Here is a 19,760-nt window from a genome sequence, read left to right on the forward strand (position 1 = left end):
GAGTCTCAGACTGCTGCTGGACCGCTGTTCTGGTATGGTGGCTCTTGCAGCATCTCTTTCTGCAAGCCCAATTAGGAAAAGCTAATTAATCGTCAGGCATCAAAACTGATCATGGTTTCCATGTTTTGCAATAAAAACTGGAACCTGTGGATTAATCTCAGCAGGCAGCTATCTGTTATGACCAGTGATGTCAGGCTGACCTTCTCTCCTGCTTGGTTCCTAGGCATGGAACAAAGGCAGATGCAAATTCTATGAGAGCTGCTGCTCCACTTGGAGGGCACTGAGACACCTTGGTAATTGTCTTACTTATTGGCAGTAAAATCTGCACATCAAGGCTTGATTTTTGCATCTGTAAGACTGAGAGAGGTCAAGGAGTAAAAGCTAACTCTTTCACGTCAACCTTTATTTTAGACACTCAAATCTGTGACCATCAGCATGAAATATCCTTTCAGTAATCTTGTGGTGTTTATGCATAGATGAGTCACAAAAGCAGATTGAATCTGTTTTCTCCTTATCACTGCTCAGTTCTTGCTCAGAAGTCTGTGTTAGAGGAGGTTTCAGCTTCTCCTTAAAAATGGCAGAAGTTTGGTTTTTAATTTTGGTAAAATTCAAAGCCCTGAGATTCAGTGTGTGTCCAAAGTACTATTTATAGTTTAAAAAAATCAGAAGATAAAAGGGCTGATATACAGAGCATTAATGGATTTCAAAATTGCACTAATATGATATAGAAATCAGACTTTTTATTAAATTGGGCCAGATATAGAAGACCCATTCCATTTTCTATCAGGTCCTAATTCAAGAAAAATTGTCACTGGTCTGAACGCTGAAAGCTGAGGAGATAAAAAAAAAGAGGAACTCTCCTTCTGTATACAGCTTATTATGTACTTTGTTTTTTGACACACATTTTTTATACCATGAAAGACAAGATCTCCAGAGTCATTATGATTTTCTCCTGTCCCTAGTCTCCTTCAGATAGCTTTTTACCATGGTGCGTAGCATATTCTGGGGGACTACATAAGACATGCTTGACAAATATTCTTTGTAAGCTTTAACAGTACTCCCACCCCAGTATTATCTCCTGGATGTTCAGATTGCTTACAGAAAAGAAAATCCATCCTGAATTGTAAAGATTTTGTTTCTGAGTAAATCTTGATGATTTACATAAGTAAAGATGGCAATAATAGTGGCATAGCAAAGGGACCGATTACGGTCGTCATTTGCACAGTCACTTCAAATCTATGTGATGAAGATACTTTCTGCCTGAACAAGGAATGATTCTTGCAATGTGACAGGTAGATGTTGAGAGAAAAAAGAGTAATATCATCAGTTGCACTTAATGAGTTCAAACTACCAGCACACTGTCAAATGCCATTACCAATTATGGTCTTTAGTATGTAGGTCTTAAGTCTTTTAACTTTCAAATAAGTCTCTCTGGTATATTCAGTCATCCAGTGTTTCTTGGGTGCTGATAATAACACTGTGGTTGAAAAATTACGTGGGGAAATGTGTAATACATGCAATGGATAAAACCCCTTTGTAAAGTATTGTTGATTTCTAACTTTAAGGAAGAGCAATCTTTTTTTAAATTTTATGTATATTGTACTATACATATATAGAGTGGGGCAAAGAAGTCACGGACAAAGTTGTAAACAAATGCTAAAAAGGAAAATAATCTTTGGAACACATGTATGCTTGGGTATGAATCTGTTTCTACCATTTCATCTTGTCTTTGTTGATAGGAAAGGTAAATAAAAAACAAGGCAGAAGAACCAAACTTTCTGCAGTGGGCCTTTTATTAAATGATTTTTGCACATTGACCTGATCATCTCAGAGGAATGATTGTGGTCTTAGTAGAAAAGAAAAAACTAATGGTCATGAACCGCAAGCAGGCTTGAATGTTGACAATCTGAGTTAGACCTTGTCATGTATCTCTGAGTGTAGGATGCTCAGCTCCTGCACAGAAGAAATTAAAGTGCAAATATCAGGTCACACTTTATTAATCAAACAGAAAAAAAAAAAATCACCCTAGAATAACTACGACATTGGTGGTTTCAAAGGAAAACCTTGAATTCATTAAAATATTTTATTTTTAGATCTTATCAAATATTAATAAGAAACCAAAAGTATATTGCCCTTCTTTTTAAGCTACAGAATCATTAGATCATTTAATTTAAATCATTAAACTGCAGGATATATAAGTTAGTTCCATGAAATGGGGAATAAGAACATGTTCTGTTGAGAGGAAAATTGACCAAGAAGAGCTGCCAGACATAGCTATAATCATTCAAGTGATGAATCCAAGACAATGAAATAGTTATTCTTATGAAACTATAAAATCTGGAGAATAACAAGGCAATGAGAAACCTACAACATGAATTTGTCAAGACAAATTCCATCTAACCAAGCTTGTTTCTTCTGTTACAGAATAGCTGATTTAACTAATAAGACACAATGCTTTGGTAAGATATATATTTAATCACACAAGAATCTTACATAACAGAATTCATAATCCAGATGAAATTGCTGTAAAATTGATGGACAGCTGGGTGAAAAACTATAGTCAGAGAAAATTATCAATTAATTGTTATCAATCTGAAGTGATGAAATGGTAATCTTTACTGTGCTAAGTTTGCACATATTCATTATTTTCATGAAAAGGGTAGTAGATTTCTACATCAGAAGTGGAGAGAATTTCAAGGCTTAAAGTGTCATTAGAAAGAAAATATGAACCTAATATTAAGTGAAGAAATGTTCCAAAAATCCATGGAGGACATTTGCTAAAGAAAGTACAAAATATTTCAGTATGATAGAAAGGTGTCATCTCCATCAAGAGGTGGAGGAAAACAGGCAGGCAGAAACAATTAGCCTCAGAGTGATCTGTAAGTGTAATATGGGTCAAAACGGTGATGATAAAAGTGGTTTGTAAGTAAAAAAGAAAAGGAAAGAAAGGTCTTTGATTGCTCATGTTATATGGAAGAAAAACTTCCATAAAAGTACAATAACTAGCTAACAGACTGTAATTTTGCAAGAACAAACACTATTTCTAGGAACAGGAAAGAGTCCCACCTCAGCATACTGCTGTATAATTGTAAACCCAATTACAGGAACAGCTTTTCGCAGATGGTGTTTTACTTTTTGTTGAAGTGTCTTTTGAAACAATAACATAATTCAATACATCACTGAAGCAACATGAAGAGAAAAACATACCCAAACAAATAGAAAACAAGAAAAATTAAAAGCAAATTTTCAGAATAATTGAGGTTTATGTAGCAATAGTCCTCAAAATAGAGTGGATGGTAAGTCATTGTCTTCTGATATTTTCCTCCTTTAAGCCTAATATGTTTCAAATGTGTCTGTGGGTACCTTCTCCAAAGACACACACATACCCTTAGAGACATGTGCCCTCCCGCCATGCAGATGCACACGTCACTTCACATGTTGAAATATCATGTGTGATGTTAGCCACACATTTTCACAACTGCAGTTTTAGCATTGCTAGGTCAGAAGATTCCTCTGGGTACTTCTCTGTCTCAGATATACTAATTCAAAAGCTGTTCACTTATTAGCAAAAACTACAGAATCCACGCTGGCAGAGAAGCTCAGATCAGCTATTAACAGTATAACCATTCACCAGGCAAATGAGCAACGTGGGTGTTGTTCCTCTGTAAACTCTGCTTACGTGCAAGCAGCTATCACTCAGTTATCTGTTCTTTAACTGGTAGTATTTCTAGGGATAGATGTTGTTTGCTGCTTTTTTTATTGAGAAGTTATCCAATGCTTATTTTCTCAGGGTTTTTGTTTGGCTGGTTGTTTTTTCCCCCCTCTTTGATCTATTCCTTATTTAAAGTGTGAAGTATATAGAAGCTTGGAGAAGTTAATCGTTAATTTTAATTCCAGTTAAAATTTAAGACAGGACACTGCCCGTAGCTTCCTCTGGTCACAGGATAGTGCAGCAGAAAACAGGTTCAGTGGTCATGAAGGTAGCTGTAATCTTGGATGGGAGCCTGGTTCAATCATATTTTTGTTCGACTGAAAAGAAAAAAATTTTTTTCAAAAACATAAGAGATTACCTGAAATCCACTGTAACTATGTGTCAAACTTTTCAGTAAAATATCTGTATACATGAAAAAAGATTTATGGGGGAAAGATCTGCACAAAAGAACTAAAGTGATATGTAACAGTACTTAACCTATTCCATACTGTGAAAAAAAAGATTTTTTCTAAATTGTGACTTTTGTGTATTGACTCTTTTTAAACTCTGTTATGAGAGCTTGATAATCACAACCTTCCCATGTTTGTTTTTGTGAGAAGATAGCTATGTGTTTCACTGACAGATCTGCAAATAAATAAAAGTACCTTGACTGTTGCTTATTACTAAAAACTGCAGCAATTGAATGGCTTTCTAATCAAATTCTGGGTTGATTCCTGCCACAGACACTGCAAAGTTTGGCCCAGATTTTACTGTTAGTTTGTACACCACTGATAGATATATTCATTGTTAGGTTTTGGGTCAGGAAATAAGGGCCTGATTATGAAATAATGCTTAAATTAATTTTGGCATCCATTTTCATTTAAATGTTAACAAGTCGTTTTTTCTGTGTTGTACTCAGATTTTTCTTTGAAATGTTTCAAATTTGAAACCACATTTTTTTAAAAAGCAGCTTGCTTTGTCATCTCTTGCAATATCAGAATAAACGTATTGCGTCCAAGTTTTCAGATAAAGAAAATGGTCTATTCTCTGGTTGTTTTCTGAGACTGCAAATGGGTTGAGAGAATAACAACATTGCTTATAAAGATGTACTATTTTGTAACATGCTTTGCATACTATTGTGACTTTTAAAAGTGGAGATTAATAGAGTTGAATTCTGAATTTTATCATTTAAGATATAGATAAGATGATTTGGGGTAATTTCTTCTTCTTCTTCCACTTTAAGGGATTTAATTTCCTTTGCTGTACTTAGAAATGGCTACAGAGGAATAATGATCTTTATACTTGATTTAATGTACTAGATAAACATAAATTTTTTTTAAAAAGAAAGTAATGTATATGTTTATTTCATCTTAATAGCCTGATTAAAAATTTAAAAAAACAATGGTGAAACAATTATGTCTTCTTTGACCATTCATTTCACTGTGTTTGAGGACAGAGAAATATAGGGTGATATCTACAGACACTTTTATTAGCTATATGCTGCCTTAGGTATTTCTGTGCCCTTCAGTCAGACTTTATAAATGCCATGGACAAAAATCTGCAGGATCTGGTGTTCTCTGGCTCCTTTGCAGGTTTCTGTCTTTGATGTTCAGTCTGTGCCTACTTAACACAAAGGAAGGGCTCATGAATGTTGTACAGAAGGGAAAAATTCAGTTTCTTAGAGAAATACTGTCTGTCTCTCGGAGGAGTGTGATCTTTATCAGCAGATGTAAGGTTGCTATTCTGCAGGCAAGTATTTCTTGTTGCTGGGAAACAGACGTTGGTGAAATAATAGGTGACAGGTATGGTTTGGAAGGAGCATCATGAGGAAGAGTCTTTATTTGCTAGTTCAGGAGACTTGCTTTTTTTGCATTGTGTCTGTGGCTAACATCAAAAGATAAGCCACAGTTTGGTGTCGTTGGGGGTGATGCTTTCCTATAAAGCCATCTGACTCAAACATTTTTTCTTAAGTACATTCCTTAACCTTTTGACTAAGATGGCTGCAAATGATTGATTTCTGTGTTAGGTGGGAGATCTAAATCCTAGTGCCTTTAGTTTGCACATACTAAAACAAACATAAAATGCTCATATAATATATCGTTTCATCCAGATTAGTTTCACAAAGAAGATTTGAGCTATGGGTGGTTAAATTTACTGCTTTCTTCCTTCGTCTTCTCCATGCTCTAAGCTTGAATCACCACATCTTGGAAGACTGTAAGTCATTGGAAATTATGTTTCTCAACATCCAGAATGTGCTTGCTTTGAATATATTTTTAATTTCTCCAAAACTTAGGAAATCACATTCAGGTTTCATTGGCATTTTTTCGTGTCTGTGAAACACTTCTGACTATAAGTAGTAGGAAACTGTAGTGTACATTTTCAGCTTGGTATTTTTCCAGTGCAAAAGGATGGACCCTTCATTAAGATTTCAAAATATAGACAAAAAGGGGAGAAGGAAAATAACAATAAAACTTTTTTTTTTTTTTTTAAGCTCTAAACCATATGAAAGCATGCTTCAAGCACAGGACTCTGATGCCATGGCTTTTCACACCGAAATACATACTGTATTAACAGTATTAATTATCAGTATCAGTAACTGACAAGGTGGCAAGCTCTATAAGAGCTGCAAAGTCTCCATACTTCTATTTCAGGAAGAATTTTAATAAGTGATGATTGAGTACAAAAACAAAAGTGCTTGTCTTTCTACATGAGAACTTTTCCACAGGACATCCCATACAGCTTGGTTTGACATTATCAAAGACATCTGAAAATCAACAAGTTAGATAAGTTCTAATATGAAAACCTATTCTAAGATGTCCATACATTTCAAATATAGTATTTAGGAGTTTTAAAAATAAAGTTTCCATTTCTGCTCATTGTCCTTCTATAGAAAAGGAGAAAAAAGAGAGAGTGTGAGGTCTAAGTTTAATTTTACGAAATCTCTTATATTTGTTTCAAAAGCCCAAGCCAGCAACAGATCATATCTGATGCCTTTTCTATTCAAGAGTTGCACATTTCAGGTTAGAGAACTAATATGCAAATTAGACAAATGGTCCTAGTCTGGGGCCTGGTTCATTGGTATTTCTTGTCACCTATGTCTAAAAGGGTTTTGAATAGAAGACCTTGAGTAAACAAGTGGTAACTACATTAAGAAATTACTTATACCTGAAAATAATGTTAGGGCAAAAGAAACCCGTCACACTTTATGAAAAGATAAAATCTAACTGTGTTTCCCATTGTAGGATTTCCTGTTGATTCTAGATATGGAACCTGTTTTACAGCTAACCTAAGTGGTAGTCTAGCTATGTCATTTTTAAGTGCAATACTTACCTTGCAGTTGTCACAACTGGTTATAGCAGCAAGGAATTAGAACAGTGTCTATTAACACAAGAGCTGGACAGTGACCAGGAAAGTATGAGGGAGAGAGAGTTCCAGAAAACTGGTGCTACATTTGGTCCATATTTCTGTCAGACACTTAAGTGGGCCAGATAAGCTCTAAAACTAGTCAGCTCAGTAACCTACAGCTAGTTATAAACCATGGATAATTCATTACCCACATCTCTCTAGTAGTTAAGCATAGCATAAAGATCACAAGAGAATTTGAATTGCTTACTGTCACTTTCACTTTACAACTTTTAGTTCTGGACCTACTTTTAAGCCTTCTCAATTGGCATGCATGGTGTCTATGCATAAAGCAATTTAACTCACTCAGGATGCGTTATTACCAGTTGCCTTTCTGCTGAAGGTTTTTCTGTTGATGTGGGACTGATAATTCCAGTCTCTTGCCTCAGTGCCTCCTGTGTTGTGCCAGTAATCTCTTCCGACATACCATCTATTTTAAAGTAATGTGTCCTCATTTTTCATCCTTCTGTTTTGACTCCTGACAAAAGCAGCTATTCCTCTGAGAGATGGGAAGGTAGGAGAAGAGGGAGCATCTCAGAAACAGTGAAAACTTTGTTTAAACAGCATAAATTAATCCCATATCACACAATGTAAGTGACGTGCAATTGCTTGTTGTTATCAGCCATTAAACCTTGAAAGCTATTGTATGCGAAAAGAGAAAAGCATATAAATAATAGAGATATGCTCTTCAAAACCCTGGGTGCTTGCAAACCTTTTGTGAACTGTATTCTCACTTCCCTAGATGAAGCGCATCACAGCTGTTATATTTCAACCGCAGCAGATGAAAACCCAGATCTTGTGCTTTGATTATGTACTAGCAAATTCATAACTGTAGTATTTGATGGTCTCACAAATACTGGTGAGTTTGTCTTTGCAATGCCTTTGTGAATTATGGAATCGTGACCTCCAATGTGCAGATAGGTAACTGATACAAAGAGAGATGAGAGGACTTCATCCTGTTGCACAGTGAGTTCATGGCAGATTTAGGAAGAGAGGAAGACTTTCCATGTCCCTGACCAGACCTCTTTAGCAAGTGTGGGAGATAAAAGCACATCTTGAAGTAGACATGACCAACACAACAACCCTCATCAAGCAATTGCCTGGGGCTTCCACTAGTCCCACCCCACTGCAGCTTTGTATCAGTATCGTACTCTTTTCCTTCCTTGTTCCTGTGGTTCATTCTGTAAACGTTTTACACCACTACAGCTGTTAAAGCAGTGACATCCTTCACTAAGATGGAGCTCAGGAATAACGACATAGTCCTGTGAATTTTATAAACTCCAAGCAGACTAGTCAGAAACACTGCAATCCAAGCTTTCTCATGAACATATGTTACACTCATAGGTATCCCTGTGGTCTGTGAAAGGCCCCCAAGTAATACCACAGTAACGCATCCATCTTACATCCATATGATGTGTTCAAACACTTACCCAGTTTGTTCATCCTGGGATTCCTGGAATTTATGGCCTTTGCTCTAACATTTAATCCCAGATTCTCTTACACTGTACAGTGTTCCAAAAATCAAGCAGCAAGTACCTTTTTTGAGTCTCCTTAAGAGCAGAGGAAATTGCAAAAACCTGCTATGACACCCTGCTTATGAAGAGGAAAAATACACATATATGGGATTTTTGGTAAAGCCAGCTCAAGCTTTCTGATTGTAGCAGCCATTCAAACAGACCCTTGAGAGCTGCTGGGGCTCTTAACTACCTCTGCTAGGATAGATGATGCAAGTAATAGCAAAGCAATCAGACGAAATAGGCTCTGAAACTCATAAAGAAGATGTGGACAATGTGGTATTACTTACTGTTGTAAATGCTATGACTGAATTACAATGCTTTGCAGATGTCAGACATCTAGGCTTTATAATTTACAATTTTTCTCCTCTATTTGTAATGAATACAGGTCAATTCCTTCACAAGTCAGCAGACAAGAAATTTTCCTTGTAATCCTAGCATCTGCCTTTAAATGTCAGCAAACATAGATTGATTTTGATGGATTTCAGCAATCGTCACAGGATGAGACGGTAGTGCCTTACAGACTGATGTGTATTTGTTCCCACATTTCTTCCTACAGCTATATTTCTATATGTGAATGCCCCACTCTGATTTTAAAAGATTATAAGAACACATTTTTGGCTGTGCATTCTTTTTGGCTCAATTTGCCCTGGGATGAGTGAGTGAGTGGTACTTTTGCTGAAGTCAGAGTTCTTGCTAATGCATAACCAAGAGTGGTGTCTTGCCGTCCAGCTGTAATCACACATACTGACTCTATAGGTCAGGAATAAGTAAACATTTTTCTTTTGTGGCTGGACCCACAAACCTATTTGATGGAGTTTCTTTTTAAAGTGATCCTATTATAAATATTAACCTGATTCAATGTTGTGCATAGTCTTTACAGTAAGATGTACTAAAAATGTCTTTTTTATAAATCCTGTCTCTGTTCTACTTAGTGCAATAAATGTCATGTATTATCTACTCCTAGAAATTTCTGAATAATCTCTACCACTGTATTTTTGCATTTTAGGTTACTTGCATCTTTTGAAATGATTTTATTTTTCAATAACTTTCTACTACTTTTTATCTTCATCTTGAACCAGATGGTTATACAGACAAAAAGTCTACACAGCAGCTTTTTAGCTAGTAATTAATAGAATCAGTTCTTCTTTTGCTGCTGCTGCTATAGATCAAAAGGAAAACAATTATTGCTACTGCTTCTTAGAATATCATCAGACCAATGTTTGAACCACAGCCTTTAGCTTCAACTGAGAGGAAATGCAAAACTGGGATTTATGTTACGGGTAATTTTTGCCCATTTCAGGTAATGTGCATCTGTGCAGTGTTTGACTTTTTCGATCTTCTTATCAACATAAAGAATAGTTTATTTGTTGTATCTGTATATGAACTTTGCTCCTCTGTGAGGTGTAAAAGCAATTACTCCTGTATTCTTAGCTATCAGCATTGCCCATGAGAGATATTATGATCCTTCCAAGGGCCCCTCTTCATCTAATGTAACCCCCTTGATGCATTTTAGCAATTAAAATGAGTGACTAGATGCTTTCATGGTTTAATTTATACCCTATTCAAACATTACTTAGGCAATGCTTTCATTTGGATAAATTTGCTTGAACATAATAGAAATTCCCCAGTTTTCTCTTGAAAATTTGAATTCTTCTACAATAATAGTCTCTCCATGCACCTTCTACCCAGTGATTTGCATATAGTCAGAGAGTCATGGACCTCTGCATGTACATAATTACAGCAGTGATGGGTGAAACTTTAAAGGTCCAGTGTAAAGGACAACTAAAAAAAAAGTACAGATAGCAGGACTTCACTTAAATTATTCAGATCTTGCAGGTGTACAAAGATGAGGTTAAATGTCAGGACAATAATCTTCCCTGTACTACTAGCTTTGAACAGGGCTGATAATATTTTTTTTTGCTATAATTCAGTGAAGACCACTGTACATATGCTTAGAAGATAACTAAATACACATTATTTATGTATTAAGTATTCACATTGAGCATATGCTATGAGAATGTATTTCTCTTTGATCAAGTTATTTGGTCATTCCATCAGCTTACAGAAAAATCACTTGAATTTTCCAAAGAAAATTTGCATATTATATACATATGCCTGTTCTTATACATTTATACACATATCCCTCTTCTTTTGTACCTTTGAAAAAGGACTGAAAAGATAAGATAGGTAGCAATCTCTTTTTTGCTTTGGTTCTTCACAAAAGGCAATTTTTTGATTCAATTGTGTGTGTATTTTGAATGAGAAATCACTGTATCAGTGCCAATACCTCAAACTAAAAGTAGTTTGTGTTGTGCTGCTAGAAAGGTAGCACAGATTTTGCAAATGGTTTCTAGAAATGAGAAACCAGGAGTCCAGGTGTCAGATCCCATTTCAAAATACAGATTAGAAATTAAGTGAATTTATTCCTGTTTGCCTGCAGTGAGAATGCAAACTAAAACTATTGCATATTTTGTGTATGAACTGTTTATTCTACATATATTTTGAAGATATCTACAAAAAAAATAATTCTTAGACTTGTTGTGACTAAACATAATACATTTCCCAGGACAACTAGAGAGCAAATCCGGATTTGCCACAGTAGTAAGGATGAAGAAAAACATCTGTTATATACAGGAGAGTAAAAGTGTGTGTGAGACAGAAAGATTCTGCCACTTTCTTCTGTGTACCTGGATGTACTCTGTGAATAGATTTTCATTGCTTCTGGAACTTAATGATCACAACCTGATAGGCACATCTGCTGCACTTCTAGCCACAGTTTAGCTGTGGTTTAAAGACAGTGGGTTGCTGTTTTGTGATTTTGAGATCTGGTCTTTGTTCTCTCTGGGGGATTTTAGCAGCTAGGCAAAAGTAAAGGCAAGAAGTCATCACAAAAGCTGAATCTCTTTTTACATGGGATTTAATTCAAATCACAGAAAATATTATCTATCTGTGGGTCTTATCTTGGGAATAAACACAAACCAAAAAACACCACAGAATGACACCAGTTAAAATTAGCCCTAGCCAGGAAAATATTTTAAGAAAGTTTAAGCATCTTGAACAGGTGGCAATCAGTGTGTTTCATTCTGAGACAACAAAATTTAGGTATAAGCATTTTCCTTATTTTCCTTGTTTGTGAGCCCCCTTAGACATAAAAGTTCTTCTATCATGACAGAAAATCAGTATTTAACTACATATTTAACCCCTTACACATATAAATCACTTTTACAAGTTATTGTTTTTCCCTAAAGCCTTGGATTCTGGGCTGCACAGTTGGACCTTCTACTAAACAACTGCAGGTGAGGTCCTCAGCTGGTGTAAATCACTGTAACTCCCCTCATTGCAGTGAGGGAAAGCATCCAAATTATTGACCTACAGGGATAAGTATCCCAGCTGTCATCTGCTCAAACTATTTTTGTCAGCTAAAGTGTTTTTCAAACTAAGTTTATTTTTAATTAGTGCATTTATGTAGCTATATTCGTCACTGGTGATCGGCTGATTTACACTAGTGGAAGACCTGACTTGCTGAGAATGTACTTTGCTGCACTGAACACATGGCAGTAACAGACTGTAACTATCCCTTTGTGGCCCTGATCACATTTTATTTGTGCCGAATTTCCCATAGTGGCTGCTGTTGCAAAAGACCTAAAAGGATTATGGAACATGTGCTTAATTTTTAAATTGTTTTCTTTTTTTTGGCCTGAAGTTGCCTTGCTGCACTAAAGGACAGTGGGCTTTTCTTCATCGTGTGAATATTTTGTTGAATTAGTAAATTTTAAATGTCTTCACATAGATTAGTTTCTCCACTATTATTGAATCTTTTGTTAAAAATGAGTTTTTCCTACAGTTATATGGGAATATTCCAACATTGCATGAAACATGCACAAGGTGTGTGGAAGGGGAGACAAAAAGAAGAAACATAAGCATGAATTCATAGGCATTAATGTTAAAAAGAGATCACATTTAAGTGAGTATTATTTTCCCTTTATGACCCTTTTCTCAATGCTCTGCATTCTCTATTAATGTTTCATTTTCAATACATTTTACCCAGAATCACTGAACTTTGGGAAACAGCTTAAAGGTTATATTTAATCTTGGATTCATTTTAAAAGTGAGACCATTCCTGTTAAATATAACAGTGATGAACAGTGAATGTAGAAACCTCCATGATACCAGCTCAATACATCAAAACAATAGCTCCTCTGTGTAAAAAATTGAATCCCCATAAGACCAATGATAAACAGAGGCAGGTGGAAAATATTTATCAAAACATTTTAGCAAAATTTTTTTTTCAGTGTTTTTTTGAAGAAGGAGGAAAAACTTCAGCACGTTAAAAATTCAGCTCATTATTCTATATCACTTTATTAAAGTTATCAGGAAAAGGATGTTAAAATTTGATGATTCTTACTGAAATCCATTTTTAATCCAAAACCAGGCTTTCAAAGACTGAAAAAAAAAAAAAAAACCCAAAATGAAAACATATTAAAATTCATGCTTTATTTTTCACAAATTTTCATATAAAAATGCTTGGCAATATTCCTATATTTCTGATGAAAAGTTGCAGAGGACAGAGGAAAGGTATAAAACAACAGGACTGACCATCCCAATGACTAGATGAATTACTTTTACCTTCTGTGAATTAAGGCTTTTCTTTCCAGAATCTGTCAGTCATAATGACAAGAAATATTATTTGGGTAACTTTTCCAGCTGTAGTAATCCATGATAAGCAAAGCATCTAAAGTCATGCTGAATTGGACTAAAATCTTGTTGCAAAGGGATTTAAACAGTGGCTTTTGGACTTTGTTGCATCTGACCCATAGAGAACTTAGCCAAAACCAAAGTCTTGTTTTATGTGTTGCAATTTGGGTTTGAATTTTGTAGGAAATTTCTAATTTCTGATATACTGGAAATTCTCTGGTAAACTTTTAATGAAAGAAAATCTCCAAAATAATCCTACAATTTAATATGTAGAAAAAGCTGAATGGGACAGTGATTTCAGTTGCCCACATGTTTAGTTTGCTTTATCTTCAAGTTAAAATTATTCAACTTCATCATGATATTGTAACCTTTCAGTATACCAGAGATTTTTGTGTGAACAATTTCTAATTATAGTATGAAATTTGCCAGCTTAAGATTAGTGCTTTATAGTCTGGAAGAAACACAGGCATCACTCAATATTTGCATGTGGTGTTGTTTGCTTTAAGACTTGCAAACAATTGTGGATTTTTTTTTGTTTTGTTTTCTTCCTTAAGGCTATTATGATGAAGTGCTGTTAGAAATTAAACAATCTTTTGTCATATTCATAGCCAGGAGATAGACCGTTATGACCCATGGGAAAACTACATCTTTCACAGCTGGAGAAGCTTTTAGTCTGTCTCCTTTTTACTCAGTCATGCTAGAAATAGTCACACAACTTATTTATCCACAGCATACTAGCTTTCAGATAATCTTTTCTTGAAAGTAAAATGCAAATTTTGCAGCAAGAAATACTATCTGTGGAGGATTCTACAACCACAGAATCACAATACACACAGGCAAGTCTCTACCCATCCTTTGATTTGTGAAGAAAGGAAGTGAATATGGCCTTCACAGTGTTGTTCTGGTCTCTGCCTTCATACCTAATAGGCTTAGAAAAGAAGAAACACCATAAAATTTATTATATAATATTTATCTTCTTGAATCCGATACAGAATAGAAATGCGCTGCATTTACTAGACCAGAATAAAAGGTGACAGGGAAAACAAAACAAAAAAGAAAAAGTTCAAGTGAATTATTATATTTTAGCAACTGTAGTTAAACTTGAACCAAAATTAATCTAAGTTCTTAAACCTAGCATTGGAAGTATGGTGTGTATGCTGTACTGGAGCCATTGCAAGGCTCTGCAATTTAGGCTAGTGTTGACAGAGTTGAGGACCACGGGCTGCTGGCAGTACCAGGTTGCTAACTTTGGAGCTGAGCATTTTCTTTCTTTAACCTGTTCAGAATCACAGAATCATAGAATCATTTGGGTTCTGCCCATGGGAAGGGACATCTTCCACTAGATCAGGATGCTCAAAGCCCCGTCCAACCTGGTCTTGAACACTTCCAGGGAAGGGGCAACCTGTTTCACTGTCTCATCACCCTCCCAGTAAAGAATTTCTTCCTTATAGCTAAACTGAATTTACCCTCTTTCAGTTTAAAACTGTTAGATCTCATCCTATCACTACAGCTCCTGATAAAGAGTCCCTCCCCTTCTTTCCTGTAGTCCCCTTTAAGTACTGGATGGCTGCTATAATGTAACCTCTTCTCAGGCTGAACAACCCCAACTCTCTCATCCTGTCCTCATAAGTGAGGTGCTCCAGCTCCCTGATTATCTTAGTGGCCTCCTCTGGACCCACTCGAGTAGATCCATGTCCTTCTTATGTTGGGACCCCCAGAGCTGAACACAGTACTCCAGGTGGGGTCTCATGAGGGCAGAGTGGAGGGGGAGAATCACCTCCCTCAACCTGCTGGTCACACTTCTCTTGATGCAGCCTAAGATGTGGTTGTCCTTCTGGGCTGTGAGTGCACATTGCTGGCTCATATTCAGTTTTCCATCCACCTATACCCCCAAGTCTTTTTCAGAGCTGCTCTCAATCCACTCATCACCCAGACTGTATTTGTGTTTGGGACTGACCTGTCCCATGTGCAGGACCTTGCATTTGGCCTTGTTGAACTTCATGAGATTTGCACAGGTCCACTTCTCAAGTCTGTCCAGGTCTCTCTTGATGGCATCCCCTCCCTTCAGCATATAGACTGCACCACACACACAGCTTGGTGTTACCCACAAACTTGCTGAGGGTGCACTCAACCCCACCATTCATCTCTCTGACAAAGATGCTAAATAATGCCAGTCTCAGTATGGACCCCTGAGGGACACCACTCATCGCTTGTCGCCACCTGGACATTGAACCCTTGACCACAACTCTTTGAGTTGCCAATTCCTTATCTACTGAGCGGTCCACTCATCAAATTCTTGTACCTCCCTTTTAGAGACAAGAATGTCATGTGGGACAGTGTCAAATTCTTTGCACAAGTCCAGGTAGGTGATGTCAGTTGTTCTTCCCTTATCCACCAACACTGTAACCGTGTTATAGAAGGCCACCAAGTTCATCACGCACAATTTGCCCTTAGTGAAGCCATGTTGGCAGTCACCAATCACCTTTCTGTTTTCCATGTGCCCTAACATAGTTTCCAGGAGGATCCACTCCATGATCTTGCTGGGCACAGAGGCAGACTGGCCCATAGTTCTCCAGGTCTTCCTTTTTTGCCTTTTTGAAAATGGGGGTTATGTTTCCCCTTTTCTAGTCACTAGAAACTTCATCAGTCTGCCATGACTTTTCAAATATGACAGTGGTTTAGCAACTTAATCTACCAGTTCCCTCAGGACCCTTAGATTCAGGTTCGATGGACTTGTGCATATTCAGGTTCCCTAGATGGCCTTGAACCTGATCTTCTCTTATGGTGGACAGTTCTTAATTTTGCCAGTCTCTGCCTTTGGGTTCTGTGAATTGGGCAGTGTGGCTAGAACCCTTGGCAGTGAAGACTGAGGTAAAAAAAGTCATTGAGTACCTCAGCCTTCTCCATGCTGGTTGTAACCAGGTCTCTCATTTTACTCTTTGCGTGGTGTATAGTTTCTTTCATCTTCCCTGTTGTCATCCTATGTACCTGAAGAAACCCCTGTTATTTTTCATGTCCTCAGCCAAGTTCAGCTCCAGATGTGCTTTGGCTTTCCTGATGCTCACCCTGCACTCTTGGACCATATCGCTTTAATCTCCCCACGATGTATATCCCTGCCTTCACTGCCTATGCATTTTGGTTTTGTGTTTTAGTTTGGCTAAGAGATCTTGACTTAACCAAGCTGGCCTCCTGTCTCCTCTGCCTGACTTCTTGCACATCAAGATTGAGAGCTCTTGCACCCTAAGAAAATTATCTTTAAATATCTGTGAGTTCTCATTTGCTCCTTCGCCTCTGAAGGCAGTTTCCCAATGGATCCCATGCACTAGTGCCTTAAACAGATGAAATTTTGCCTTTTAGAGGCTTTAGGGTCCTGACTCTACCTTTTATCCATCTTGTATCCCTCAAGATTGAGAATTCCACTAGGGCAATATCACTGCAGCCTAGGCTACCTCCAATCTTGAGCCCTCCAATAAGTTCTTTCACATTAGTGAACAACAGGCCCAACAGTGCCTCTCCTCTGTTTGAGACCTCCACCACATGTACTGGGAAGTTGTCCTCAATGCACTCCAGTAGTTTTCTGGACTGTTTCCAGCAGATGTCTGGCTGAAGTCCCCTCTCAAGATTAGTGCCTGCAAGTGTGATGCTTCCTGCAGTTGAAGAAAGAACTCTTCATCAACCTCTTCTTCCTGATCAAGCAGCCTGTAGTAGACACCAGCCACAAAGTTTCCTCTGTTGTCTTAGTCTCTAATTTTCACTCACAAGCTCTCAATCTGTGCATTGCTGTTCTTGAAAGATAACTCTGTGGAATCAATCCCATTTTTGACATAGAAGACAACTTCCCCACTTCTGCTTCCTTGTCTGTCCTTTCTGAACAGTCTATAGCCATCAATCACTGCACTCCAATCATGCGATTCAGCTTACCAAGTTTCTGTGATAGTAATCAGGTCATAGTTTTCCATCTGGGTAGAAGCTACCAGCTCCTTCTGTTTGTTTCCCATCCTGCGCGCATTGGTATAGAGGCACTTCAGCTGGGCCATTGACCACATCCCCTTTTTAGAGGAGCTGAACCTAATTCCCTTAAGGCAATTCACAGGTATTTTACTGTCATTTCCTAATGCTTCAGCAGCCCCTGGCTGTTCTCAAGTGCTTAGAATTCCATCCCCTTCCTCCACTAAACTTAGTTTAAAGCTCTGTTTATACATTCAGCCAGTTTATTGCCCAGACCACTCTTCTCACTTGTCCAGTTGAGCCCCGTCAGCTGTCAACAGGCCTAGTTTCTCAAAGGTATGCCCAAAATTGTAGAAGTCGAGACCTTGAGCATGTCACTAGCTACACAACCAGTCATTCACCTGTTCAATTTGTCTCCTTTTTCTTGAAACCCCTTCTCCAACTGGAAGGGTACAGAAGAACACCACCTGTATTCCTGATTCCTTTAATATTGTTCTAAGGGATATAAAGTCTCTTTTGATATTTCTGAGTGGTGTTACAGCGTCATTCAATGCTGCTTGAAATAGTAGGAACAACTGATAGTCCACAGGCTTTACCAGACTTGGCAGCCTCTCTGTGACATCACAGAGCTTAGCTGATAGTTGCCTTGACATTGTGCTAAGAATCTTAAATAAAACAAAAGTTTTAAATCTACATCTTGTTTTCACTGAAAAAGTAGTCTGAAAGAAAGATTCCCAGCTGCATTTCCAAATAGCTGATAGTGCTAACTGAGGTTAAGAAAAGCTGACCTGATCCTTCAACAACTAGCATACCATATTAAAAAAACCCTAAACAACCAAAAATGGAAAAAAAAAAAAAAAAAAAAAAAAAAGAAGAGAAAAAAAGGGGACGGACAGAAGACATGGATATATTAAACAGCCATAGGGTCAAAGATGGTTTGTAGGGGATTGCTAAGTGTAGGGAGAGAGAAATTAATTAAAGTCTCATAGAAAACAATGACACTGACTCACTAGATGTGAAATATATTTATATCTTATTACATTGCATAATCTTTGTTACCATTGTACTGCAGTCTCTTACAAGGCTGGAGTACTTTTGCTGGGAGTATCACTGTGACATAACAAAATCTGTCATTCTGTTGGAAGATATGATGACCCATGGAAAACAGGGAATTAAATCTCTTTCTTAAGGGAACTGAACACCAACTCCACAGCAAGTTTGTGAATTCATAGTCTTTTTTCCATACATTATTTCATTAATTAAGAAAGGAGACAATCATAGTTACTGTGGAATGTGTATTTCTGAGTTGTTTAAATCTTAATGAAGGATGCAAAGTGAATACTTCTATTGTGCTCATAGTAACAGCCTGCTGTGAGAAACTAGGAAATAACCAATTTTCTTTTAAAAATGAATAGTCAAAACATCTAATACTCTATTTTCACATCTATAAGCCACTGAAACTCCACTGGCTTCATCTTGTTACTGGACCCAAATACTTTTCCAAGTGCAATACTGTTATTATCTGCTGTTTAGTATTCTCATCTCTGCTGTTCTGTCTATGCTGTGGGCATATAGCTCCAGCAAGTGAGAAACTGCACTCTGGTGAAGCTTTTTGAATGCAATAATACTGGGAAGAATAGTTCCTCTGGTATGTACATCCAGACTGATGTCTGCCAACGTATTTTCTATGCACAATAGCATGCAAATCAAAGAACATGGTCTCCCCGCACTTCTTTCATAAGAGTGTTTACTTCTGTGTACTACTTAAATTAGGGTTTTTCATATCCCTTAAACATGTCAGAAAATCCACAGCTTCTTTTTTTTTTTTTTTTTTCCCTTTGAAAGACTAAAAAAATAAATATAATCACAGCAATTATCACTGCCTGCATGAGGATGTATTTTCATTAAATGAATGACACCATTGCTGATATTAGATCTTTTCATTTGTGGAAAGAACTCACTTTGACAACTATAAAACCATTTTCCACTAAATTGTAGATGTTTAAAACTTAATTAAATTGTAATAAGTAGATCTATTTGGAACAGTCTGAAAGAAATATGGAGTGCCTTGAAGGTCATTTATGGTTCTGAAATACCAAACAGTGTACAGCCACAGCCAGGAGTGCAAAATCACCTCCTGTGAAGGAAACATTGATTTCTAATGTCTGTTTTATCACTAACAGAACTACTTCAGCTCCCCTTACAATGTGTTCTATATTGTAGTAGAAACTTGATGTTGCAGTAATATGAAATATGACTTCAGTTTGGGGGAAGGATGCTTCCCCCTCTCTTTTTGTCTTTGTTGAAGATCACGGTGTTGTTAAAACATCTCAAATAATTACCTGTTTTGGGAATCTTAGGCAATAAGTACTGTACTTCCTATTTGATTTAACATGTGTACTTGCATATTTTTATACTAAATCTCAAAGATATAGCATACATGTACTGTATTTTTCATGTCATGTACTGATATAACTCTGTACAACTCCAGCAAGCTTCAACTGGAA

The sequence above is a fragment of the Strix aluco genome, chromosome Z (genome assembly GCF_031877795.1).
Source record: "Strix aluco isolate bStrAlu1 chromosome Z, bStrAlu1.hap1, whole genome shotgun sequence".
Taxonomy (NCBI): domain Eukaryota; kingdom Metazoa; phylum Chordata; class Aves; order Strigiformes; family Strigidae; genus Strix; species Strix aluco.